At 35.9% G+C, this 12,042-nt stretch overlaps 1 pseudogene; it reads right to left on the reverse strand.

Moving 5' to 3' along the window:
• Window positions 1-2,025: 2,025 nt before the first annotated feature.
• LOC149180404 (magnesium-chelatase subunit ChlH, chloroplastic-like) lies at window positions 2,026-9,362 on the reverse strand (annotated as a pseudogene).
• Window positions 9,363-12,042: the final 2,680 nt, after the last annotated feature.

Below are 12,042 nucleotides of genomic sequence, written 5' to 3' on the forward strand. Positions count from 1 at the left end.
CCAATGCACTAGGGGTAAAGTGCCCCACAACCCCTAAATTGGAGAAAATTATGGCCTTTAAGCATCACTTCTTGGCCTACACTAGTTCTCCACACAGTACCATGCTGAGGGCTCTTAAGAGGAATAGATCTATTTGGGAGTGTCCAAATGATTGAAGAGAAAGTTTGTTCATATGTACATGGAAAAGATTGTACATCTATCTTAGGCTCAGTTTGATATGTTTAGCTTGAATAAGACGAATTATTTTTGTTCTAATGAATATACTCAAGGCCTGCTAAAAAAGGTCCTTTTGAAAAATATCCATTGGAGAACTAGATCCATTCCAAGCAAAAATAACCATTTTCGACAGAATACAAACAAGTTTTATTTTATTTCACATGTAGTTCCCATGTCTAAATGATATTGGACGTTGACATGGGTGAAAGGATCTTCCATAGTATTTAAATGCACGGGGGAATCCTTATTGGATTTTTCATTTAGGTGACATGTTCCTGTTTTGAGATTTATTGTCTCTTGAAATAAGCCTTTACTAATACCATGGTTTGATGAATTTTCTTTCTTATAAATTCCATCTTGTTCAGTACTGACAAATAAGGCTATAGAATTAGAACATGCAAACTCTTAAACAAAGTTGGAACTTGACAAGATACCATAAATTGGATAATATTGGGGCATAATATCATGATCAATCAAGATCTTGCTGAAATAATGTGCAACGTCGCATTGAGACACACCCATATCACTGTTAACCATCAGGGAAATGGATCATGAGACAAGTAATTTGCTAAATTACTTGCTTTTCCAAAGGAATAAATAGATTCCTCAACTTTATTACAATATCTATTCGAACCTGTCTCACCCCAGCATGTTTTATAAGTACTCAAAGTAATGCACTGTTCAAATCCAGCTATTGACACGTAAGAATTTGAAGCAGTCTCTAGCAGTTTTTCACCCATCCTTTGATCCACAGTAGGGAACTTAATATCAACATCCCCATCATAATTAAGAGTGGCAAATTCTTCTAAAATATTAGTTGATCTTTGGGCTCATAACTAGGCATTGACAATCGGTTCATTCTTCCGTATAATTGTAATGCTTGCATGGCATCAGTAAGATGTGTTGAAAAGGATAAACACCATCTAGACTTGAAAGGAATCTAAAAATTCTCATGTGTTATGCTACCTCAATATCTACCAACTTTGTTCCAACCAAAAAATCCATGAATTTAATGCCAGGTTTCATGTGTTCTCTCAGAGTAGCACAAACAACCCTTGTGAGAGGAGAAGAGTGCTATGATAAAAAATTATTAAATGCAACAACATTATGTTGGCCACTTAAAAATGATAATGGTAAGAGGGGAAAAACAAACAATTGTAGCATGACCTCTATACCCTTTTTCTTAGAAAACCCCCCATATGTATCTATGTTATGCAAATTATTCTCTAAGAGATGTGTAGCATTGCTTATACGGTCTGGAAAAAGGATTCTATGTTTGAAGACAAATTTTCAGTAGAAGTAGAAACCACCCATCTCAAATGTTTCACTTGATGATTCATCTCCATCCACTGAACTAACTATTTTATGTTCTAAATCGGTCTCCATGGGAACAAGCAAAAAAGAGCTAGAAGATTCTTGTAGCAGGGAAGACAATTCATCACCAAATCTAAGTTCTGCAATAGTATTTAAGATTTCAATCAATACATCCACCCCAGGACCCCTCAAAGAAGTAGAATGTCTCATAATATCATCCAAGGCAAATGTTAAGGACCCAGGAGTGTCACTTGCCAAAAGTCAATAAGTCGGTTTTTGCTGTAAAACATTTCACAACACATCTTAGAGCACAATGATCATTAATAGCTTGAAGACCAAGTTTATTGAGGCACAAATCATCGAAGCATTGTGGTATACAAGCTACTTCATCTGCAGAAGGGAGGAAACCAACCATGATGACATCCAAAAAAGCATTAGGATAACCAAAAATATCTAGAACAAAATAATAAGTTGGATCTTTGTGAATAAGATCACTCATGACTGTAGTTGCAATTGAAAATACCCCACCACCAAAGTCCTTTGATATTTTGAATATAGTGCACAAGAAAAATGGAAAATAACTCTCTTTAGATCCATATAGGTAACAAAACTGTGTGGGTAACAAACGACACTCATACCCACTTGCTTTCCAGGCATAAATTCCAGGGATCCATGCATTTCAAAATGTAAGACATCATCAGCCTTAAATATTTTATCCAAAATGAGTAATAAGCCGCAAATCCATGGCATGGAATTGCGGACTTTGTGAAAATAAGTCTCATCTGATCGCCTTCATATCTGAAAGTTGGTTGTTGTCCAATGAAAACATTGCCAAATTGTTATCCACATACAAGCATGTTCTCCCCATTATAATTAAGGTTCCTTGGAGGTTTGCCCTAGTTTTATTCCAAAGCCTTAGCATAAGGAGTTAGCTATTGGTACTCTCTCACATTCATTTTGTAAGCTATATTAAGATTTGGGATGTTGAACTTAACTTCTTTGGCATGAATTGTGTCTTCAATCAGTGCTTCAAAAGTATTTGGAAAACCTTCTACGTTATATCCATCTATGTTTAGTACTTGTAATACACTGAAAATTGAAGAGAATACATTGAGGTAGGTTGCAGTGCCAACATTTCCTTTGTCAGGTGGGAAGCTAAATACATATATTGTTATTTTCATTTCCTCTCGTAGAAATGCAAGTAATAATATATTGCATCAGTGAAGACTGGCTTTATACCCAACTTCAATTATCTCAGTTATGTTGTAACATGCAAAACAAATTGGAATGTTATTTTGACATGATCACCTTTTTTATTTGCATTAGATGAGTCCACTTGATATCCCTTGTACAAAGTTGTTAAAAACACTTATGAAGTGCATGGGACTTGCCTATAGATCAATATAAAGAAGTTAGAAACAAAATTTTACGGCCACTTCAAAAGAACCCTGCAGTAGCTCAAGAGAAAATTTGATCCTACATATGTGTATGTTACCATGACCTTTATTTTGGTATTCTAACAATGATGTAATCATAATTTAACTTTCAAAACAAGGTTAACAAATTTAGACAGATTATATTGTTAACAAATTATCTAATTGATGAACTTGCTGAAATAATGTTAAGAAAAACAATTAAACCTACCCATTGTTGCATCATAGGCTGAGAAAACAATCAGCTCCAAATAACCATCAAGTTCAAGAAGATAAACCTGCCATGCAACCTGAATTGGATGCAATCCCAAATTGTTGATAAGCCACTCCTTTGTAGTTTGGAACACTAGTGGCAAAGCCAGAATGTTAGGCTCCTATACAACTAGGGTAACCCCTTATTGTTATTAGTACAACCCCCTTATTATATTGATATCCCCATGTAGTGCCCATATTGTTACTATTGTGCCCCATAGAAGCCCACTATTGTTATTATTGTGACTTTACATTATTATTGTTATGTCGGCTCTGATTATATTATGATCCCTTAGACTCCTATATATAGAAAGGAGGTATTTTCATTTGTATCATTCAAGAATTGTTCATTTGTGTAATGTCAAAGAGGCTTATTTCTAAGGCGTTCATCTATATTTTCTATCTTTTTGTGAGCTGGTTACATAACATTTCGTATCAGAACTTTGGATTCTAGGTTTCGCTGCTCCAAATAGGTCATCGTGGAATTTTCGCTATAAATTTGTTTCTACGACATTTCAGAAGTGAAAACTAAAACCCATTTGATATGAAATTTCACTGAATCCCAGGTCCAAATTTCAGAGCTTTTCGCACTATATTTGCAGAGATATGATCTGAGGAAGTTGGTCTTTTTGCAGACTCCTGAATTACATTCCAAACAGGTGACCTGGGTAAAATAGTGATAACTTTTGTTTTGAGCATCAGATTGAAATTTCATAAGAATTTACAGAAAGAGGATGGAATTTAGTTTCATGTGTACATTTTTCAGATCCGAAGGTCGAAACAGTGACACGTGGCACTTCATACAAGTTCGCTCTTCTTAAAAGGTATATAATCAGGTCATCTTGGGAGATTGTGCATAACTCTTTCTTGGAGAATCTAAATTCGATCAGACTGGTGGCATTGGAAAGAGGATGCAGAGGGTTACCACAGATCACAATTTCAGAACTGGAAGATATGAAATTACAGAGATACATCCGAGGCAATATCGAGCTCCTACAAAGTGAAAAAAGGTGTGTAGATTTTTTTAAATTTTTGCTTAAGCTTGGTTTGGAAAATTATTTTGAAAGAATTAAAAGGGCATAGTATAGCATTATTATCGGTAACTGATTCCTTGAGGAAAGATAATGCAAACACCTAGTAAGCAACCTGAAAGCTCTAGCATGACTTATGAAGAAGAGGAAGAAATGCAACATGAGATATCAAATTATGAGACCAAGTGCAACAAATGTCACTCGCATAAAAAGTAACAGAATCTAAGATGGATGGTTTAAAGAAAGATGTATAAGCTAAGATGAATGACGTGGAAGCTAAGATGGACGATTTGAAGATAGATTTGAAGACATATTTGAAGACAGACATGGCAGATTTGAAGACAGATTTGACAAATTTTCTACAAGAAATACTTACTAACGGTGAAAGGGTAGTAAAGGAAACTCGCGATGAGAAAAAAATAAATGTTAATCATGATTTCATAGACTCTAACGTTGGATCTAAGAGCCACCAAATTCCAAAAATCGATATGAGGAGGTTTTATGGCAAGGATCCCGCAACATGGATGCTATAGATGGAGCAATTTTTCGATCTCAATAATGTGCAAAACACACAAAAGGTATGTATTGCCACTTTATATTTGGAACCAAATCAGTTTGTATGGTATCAATGGCTTTGCTCTCGTAAACAAATTGTCACTTGGGCAATTTTTATGGAAGAATTGACAACACATTATGAGGATACAAAAAGCAACACTTATTTTAGCCAACTAATAAGTCTCAAACAAGAGGGTTCAATGATGGATCACATTGAGGACTTCCAAAAATTGAACATAAGGGTAAAAGATATTCCAAAAGAGCATAGGATTGATGTGTTCATAGGGACTTTAAAGGATAATATCCAACATGAGGTTCACCTTTGGGAACCTGATTCATTGGAGAAGGAATTTAGGTTAACAAGAAAAATGGAAAGCAAAATTATGGCAACCAAGAAGCCTACCACTCACTACTATAAAGATGGAAGTGTTGTTGCCCCTAGCCTTCCATATCCTATAAGGTTGACACCACAACAATTGGATGAAAAAAGAGCAAAAGGGCTTTGTTATAGTTGTGATAGCAAATACACTAAAGTTCATAAGTGTGCTGAGAAGAAATTATTCTACATAGATTGTGAAGAGGAGGAAGAAAAGGAACAAGAAATGTCAAAAGAAGAGGATATACTCCAGGAACAAACCCTAGATAAAGAAGTAATGAATCCAACCATATCTTGTAATGCATTGGCTGGAATTACCACTACTCAAACTATCAAGATAGAAGGACATATCAAGAAGAAAAAGGTAATAGTGTTGATTGATTCAGGAAGTACCCACAATTTTATTCATTGTAAGATAGCAAAAGAATTGAATTGCTTCCTATATCTAGCACCAGAGTGTCAAGTAATGGTTGCAAGTGGAGGAACGATAAATTGCTCTAGAAAGTGCCATAATATCAAGCTATCCATGGGAGAATATGTATTGAGTAGCCCAATGCTTTCCATTCCAGTGGGAGGTGCTGATGTTGTACTAGGAGCCCAATGGCTACAATCCTTGGGTACAATAGCTTTTAATTTTCAGGAAATTTTCTGTGGAAGGAAAGGAAGTTGAATTAAGGGGTATTACAGGAAAGCTGGGAAAGATAATCAGCTCTAACAGTATGACAAAGCTTCTAAAAAAGGAACAAAGAGGTGTAATTTCACAATTATGTTCGCTAGATGTTTCCACATCGAAATCATCTATTTTTTCATATCTCCAAAAAGTCCTGGACAATCATTCCAAGGTATTTGAGACTCCCAAAGGTCTCCCACCTATTCATGATCATGATCATGCTGTTCATCTGATTCCAGGAAGTGTTCCTCCAAACATCAGGCCGTACATATATCCCTATGCCCAAAAGAGTGAAATTGAACGTATGGTTGTAGAAATGCTAGAGGTTGGTATAATTCAACCTAGTCAAAGTTCTTTCTCTGCTCCAGTAGTATTGGTGCACAAGAAGGATGGATCATGGCGCATGTGTCCGGATTATAGGGAGCTCAACAAGCTCACTATTAAAGATAAGTTTCCCATTCCTGTCATTGATGAATTATTGGATGAATTGCATGGATCAATTTACTTCACCAAGTTGGATTTTCGTTCAGGATATCATCAAATCAGAATGAAGACTGAAGACATTCCGAAAACAACATTTAGAACTCATGAGGGTCATTATTAATTTTTGGTCATGCCTTTTTGCCTTACCAATGCACCTTCTACATTTCAAGGTTTGATGAATTCCATTTTCAAACCCTTCCTTAGAAAATTTGTGTTAATATTTTTTGATGATATACTAATCTATAGCAAGTCTTGGAAAGATCATGTTGAACATGTTGACAGGGTGCTACAACTATTGGAGGAGAACGAATTATATGTAAAAAGATCCAAATGTTTCTTTGGAGTTCAAGAGGTGGAATATCTAGGTCATATTTTATCTCATGAAGGAGTTAATGTAGACCCTAGCAAAATTAAAGCCATTAAGGAATGGAAAATCCCCACATCAATAAAGCATCTGCGAGGATTTCTCGGGTTGATAGGGTATTATCACAAGTTTGTTAAGAATTATGGGAGAATATCAGCACCTCTAACAACATTATTGAAGAAATATGCATTTTCATGGACTCTAGAAGCAACAAAGGCCTTCGAACATCTTATAGAGGCAATGTGCCAAGCACTGGTCTTAGCTACACTGGACTTCACAAAAACATTTATTGTGGAATGTGATGCTTCAGGAAATGGAATTGGCGTTGTTTTAATGCAAGATGAAAGACCCATTGATTTTGAAAGTCGTCCAATCAAGGGAAAGTTTTTACACAAAGCTATTTATGAGAAGGAAATGTTGGCAATACTACATGCAATTAAGAAATGGCGACCCTACCTAATGGGAAGACACTTCAAGGTAAAAACAGATCATGATAGCCTTAAATACTTTTTAGAACAAAGATTATCCTCTGAAGAGCAACAAAAGTGGGTCACAAAGATGTTGGGTTATGACTTTGAAATCATCTATAAAAAAGGGAAGCAAAATGTGGTGGCAGATGAACTCTCAAGAAAGGATGAGGATGTGGAAGCATTGTTGTGCGCCATTTCTATTATCCAACTAGATTGGATAAACGAAGCAAGGGATGAATGGAAGAAGGATGAAGAAGTATGGCTACTTATTCAAAAGTTGCAAAAGATCCCAATTCCAACAATATTGCTAGAAATTGAAGAGGAAGGAAAAATCATATTGGAACCTGGAGAAGTCACAAAAACAAGAACCCGACAGCTATGAAATCGATCAATTTCAGAGTATCTCATCAAGTGGAAGAACTTACCTGCTAAAGATTCCACATGGGAGGACAAGAATTTTATACAGAAGCATGAAGAACTACTCAAGCGTTGAAGACAACACTTTTTGAAGGAGAGGGGCATGTTAGGCCCCTATACTACTAGGGTAACCCCTTATTGTTATTAGTACAACCCCCTTATTATATTGATGTACCCATGTAGCGCCCATATTGTTACTATTGTGCCCCATAGAAGCCCACTTTTGTTATTATTGTGCGTTTACATTATTATTGTTATGTCGGCTTTGATTATATTATGACCCCTTAGACTCTTATATATAGAAAGGAGGTCTTTTCATTTGTATCATTCAAGAATTTTTCATTTGTGTAATGTAAAGGAGGTTGCCCACTCGAAGAGGTTTATTTCTATGGTGTTCATCTATCTTTTCTATCTTTTTGTGAGCTGGTTTCATAACACAGAATGTAGGGAACATCAAGCTTGGACAAAGCTTGTGTAGCACGAGGATGATCATGTCTAGTAGGTCCACCCACAAGTGTAAATGCAGTAAAGGAAACCAAAACGTCTACAAGATATTTCTTTGTTATTGGATCACATAAGAAATGCTCCACAGGGGTGGAAAAATCTAATCCACCTAAAAATATTGGCACAACCTTTGCACCTCTAGCTTCCAATTCCGTCATAACAGCGATAGAATGACTGTCGTCATGAATAATAATGTGGCTTCTTTGCAAGGCGCTACCAATGGTTGGTGCATTTGGGTTTTTGAGTTTCTCAATTGCATCCTTTCTAGTGTCATACCAATTCAAACACTCCTTAACATCATCATACATGTAAGGATCCATAGGGTTCCATATTCCTGTGTCCAAATAAATGGCTAGATCAACAAACTCCAATTTTGTTTTATTGAGAGTAGGCACATAAAACCCAACAATAATCTTAAAGAAGTTTTCAATATTCTCTAGGGATCCACCTAACGAAAACTGAAAACTCATGATATACACTTTAGCATCCTAAGCCTTGTTACTTGGAAGATACTTGAGGACTTTGGGTAGGATCCTAACAAGCTTAAGTATGTTTTCCTCAAAGCCCGATTACTTATTATTTCTTTTAAAATTTTGAAATAAAGGGATTTTGGAATGGCCCAAATGAGACATACTGAAAGAACCTAGTTTATTTAGTCTCACTACCTTTGGCATTGAAGGGAAACCAAGAGATCATCCATTATTTCTCTTTCTGTGTCCACTACAACCTTTACCTTTTGAGCAAGTTCCTTGAAAAATATCAGAGATCTGATGAATATATTAGCATCAGAGAGATCTTTGCAGAACCTGTTTTAGGTATTTTGGTCTCTTATATCCTCTATAAGGTACCCAACTATCTCAAATACAACATCTTTTCTTTTCTGGTTAAGATTCTGGACTGCTGCACTTACAGAAGCCTGGTATTGAGCTTCAAGAACCACAACTATTTTCACACTAGTTAGACTGAATTCTTTCTAGATTAATTCGTCTTACCTCTGGCATCCCTTGTGTGGATAAACAATTTTCAACAATTTCATAGGTTGCCTAATATGAATTTCAACCCAAATGACAATTATTAAGAATTCTGAAATGAAATGGGAAATATGAGGATTCAGTTTGGAGATTATGTTAGTTTAAGAGTTGATTGCTTACTTGTTGTGATTTTTAGTAGATGTGTTGAAAAGGATAAACACCATCTATACTTGAAAGGCATCTCAAAATTATCATGTGTTGTGCTACCTCAATATCTTCCAGCTTTGTTCCAACCAACAAATCCATGAATTCAATTCCAAGTTTTATATGTTCTCTCAGAGTAGTACAAACAACCCTTATGAGAGGAGATGAGTGCTATGGTGAAAAATTCTTAACTGAAACAAAAATATGTTGGCCACTTACAAATGATAATGGGAAGAGGGGTAAACTAAATAGTTGCAGCACATCCGCTATACCCTTTTTCTCAGTCAAACCCCCCATATGTATCCATGTTATGAAAATTATTTTCTAAGAGACATGTAGCATTGCTTATACAATCTGGAAAAATTGTTCTATGTTTGAAGAAAAAATTTCAGCGAAAGTATCAACCCCCTAGCTCAGATGTTTCCCTCGATGATTCATCTCTATCCACTGACCTAACTATTTTCTATTCTAAATCAATTTCCATGGGAACATGCACAGAAGAGCTGGCAAATTCTTGCAGCAGGGAAGACACTTCATCACCAGATCCAATTTTTGCAATAGTATTTAATATTTTAATCAATACATCCACCCCAGGACCCCTCAAACAAGCATAATGCCACATAATCTTATCCAAGGTAGATGATAAGGTCCCAAGAGTGTCACTTGCTAAAGCTAGTAAGTAGGTTTTTGATGTAAAACATTTCAGAAAACATCTTAGAGCACCACGATCATTAATAGATTGAAGACCAAGTTTATTAAGGCACAAAGCATCCAAGCATTTTGGTAAGCTACTTCATCTACATAAGGGAGGACACCAACCATGATGAAATCCAAAAAAGAATTACACAGACCAACAACATCTAGAACAAAATAGCAATTTGGATCTTTGTGTATAAGATCACTTGTGACTATAGTTGCAAGTGAAAAGACCCCACCACAAAAGTCCTTTGATCTTCTGAATATAGTGCACAAGAAAAATGGCAAAGATCTCTCTTTAGATCCATATAGGTAAAAAAAAATTCTGGGTAATAGACATCACTCATACCCACTTTGTTGCCAGTGATAAATTCCAGGGATATAGGAGTTTTAAAATGTAAGACATCATCAACCTTAAATATTTTATCCAAAAATGAGTTATAATATTTAAGGCTTATGACATTCTTAATCCATGTAGAGTTATAAAACAATAGCTTGTGCACAAATTCATCATATCATCTCATATTATAAGATAATACAACATTTGACACTTTATTTTTATATGCAAAGCGTGATTGACCCTCCAAAATGTGTTTAACCCTTCATACTTCCACAAAGGATCTTCATTTGCACACTGAGTTGGATCACAAGTCTAGCCTCTAGACTCTCAAGTCTTGAAAAGTGAGCCGGATTTTAACAGGTTCAACAAAGTCTCAAGCTGAGTATGATCCAAGTAACTCGGCTTAGCTGAGACTTGGGAATACCATGGGGACTCATGGGTATCCCATGAATGAAACCTCTATAGATTTATTTGTACTCAATGTAATATCAGAGAACTTGTCAAGGATAAAAGTTGAAACATGTTAAAATGATGCAATAGGAAGAAATCATGGAGGTAGAGTTTCTTGGAAAAACCAAAGAACTCTTCCAATTGGATGAGAGTTTATTGGGGTTGAAAATATTCTAAGGTTTGTCAGCATCAAGCTGTTAAATAGAAAAAGGTTACAAAACGCAAAGGCATTATTGCAAGATCTGGCAAGAAACAAAACAAAATAAAATTATATTAATGTCCACAAATGAGCTAAATAAGTCAATCGAAATGAAGAATAACAATGAACAACAAAATGGAATACCAGGAGAACCTAAAAAAAAAGAAACCAAAATATAAAACCTAGATTAGAGGATGGTAAACAATGAAAGAGGATAGGTGAAACAGAATAGTAAAACCCTAGATAATGTGGTCAATAGTATTACAGAAGTAAACATACTACAACAAGAGAAAGCCATTGTGTCATAAGTAAAATGACATGGGAGAGAAATACCCATGTAAAAAGCGGAACCACCATCCCTATTGACAACCATGAACTTGCAAATTTTGGGCCAAATAACGTCCCTAGAGAGTGGTCAGGACTAAGAATGTCGGGGAAGGGTAACACTCTGGTCAGCTCCAATGCCATAATATTTGTTAACCACCATGACTATGTTGATAATGAGCCCACAAATTTCCTCTTAAGAGTAAACAAAACTAAAAGGAAACAATTCTACTATCCTTCGAGGTAGGAGTTGGGAATTCCTTGATGTTGTCCTAACATCCAAGGCCAAAATCCTAGAGGAGGAGAAAAACCTAGTGATGTCAATTTGTCCAAAATATCTACGTTGAGACCTCACTCAGCTAGTTGTTGGTTTGCTCCAGGCACATCCCAAGGTTCAAGACAATTAGCCAAGGAACACTATCTTCATATGTCCCCCATACTATGATATTTGGTGAATGTTTCACTGATTGTTCCAAGAATCTGCTTGTTCCTTGACTTTTCTCCACTACCTTAACAAAAAAATGCCTACACTCATATGCTTGAGAGTCAATGATCCATTGGTGAGAGACTCTGTGGGGCACTTCTAGGCCACATTTGATTAGGTTCATTACTTATTTATTTCAAAATATCTCTTGGTTGATATGCTACAGACCCCTCATCCATGAGTTGGATGGTGGTATATCTATGAGACAACATGAACAAACTTCCTCTTACATGGCTAGAAGACATGTCACTTCTACCAAAACTCAAACCATTTCTGATCACTACATATT

This window comes from Pinus tabuliformis, chromosome 3_2 (genome assembly GCF_031772625.1).
Source record: "Pinus tabuliformis cultivar Carrire ecotype Pingquan chromosome 3_2, CPIR1, whole genome shotgun sequence".
NCBI classification, from domain to species: domain Eukaryota; kingdom Viridiplantae; phylum Streptophyta; class Pinopsida; order Pinales; family Pinaceae; genus Pinus; species Pinus tabuliformis.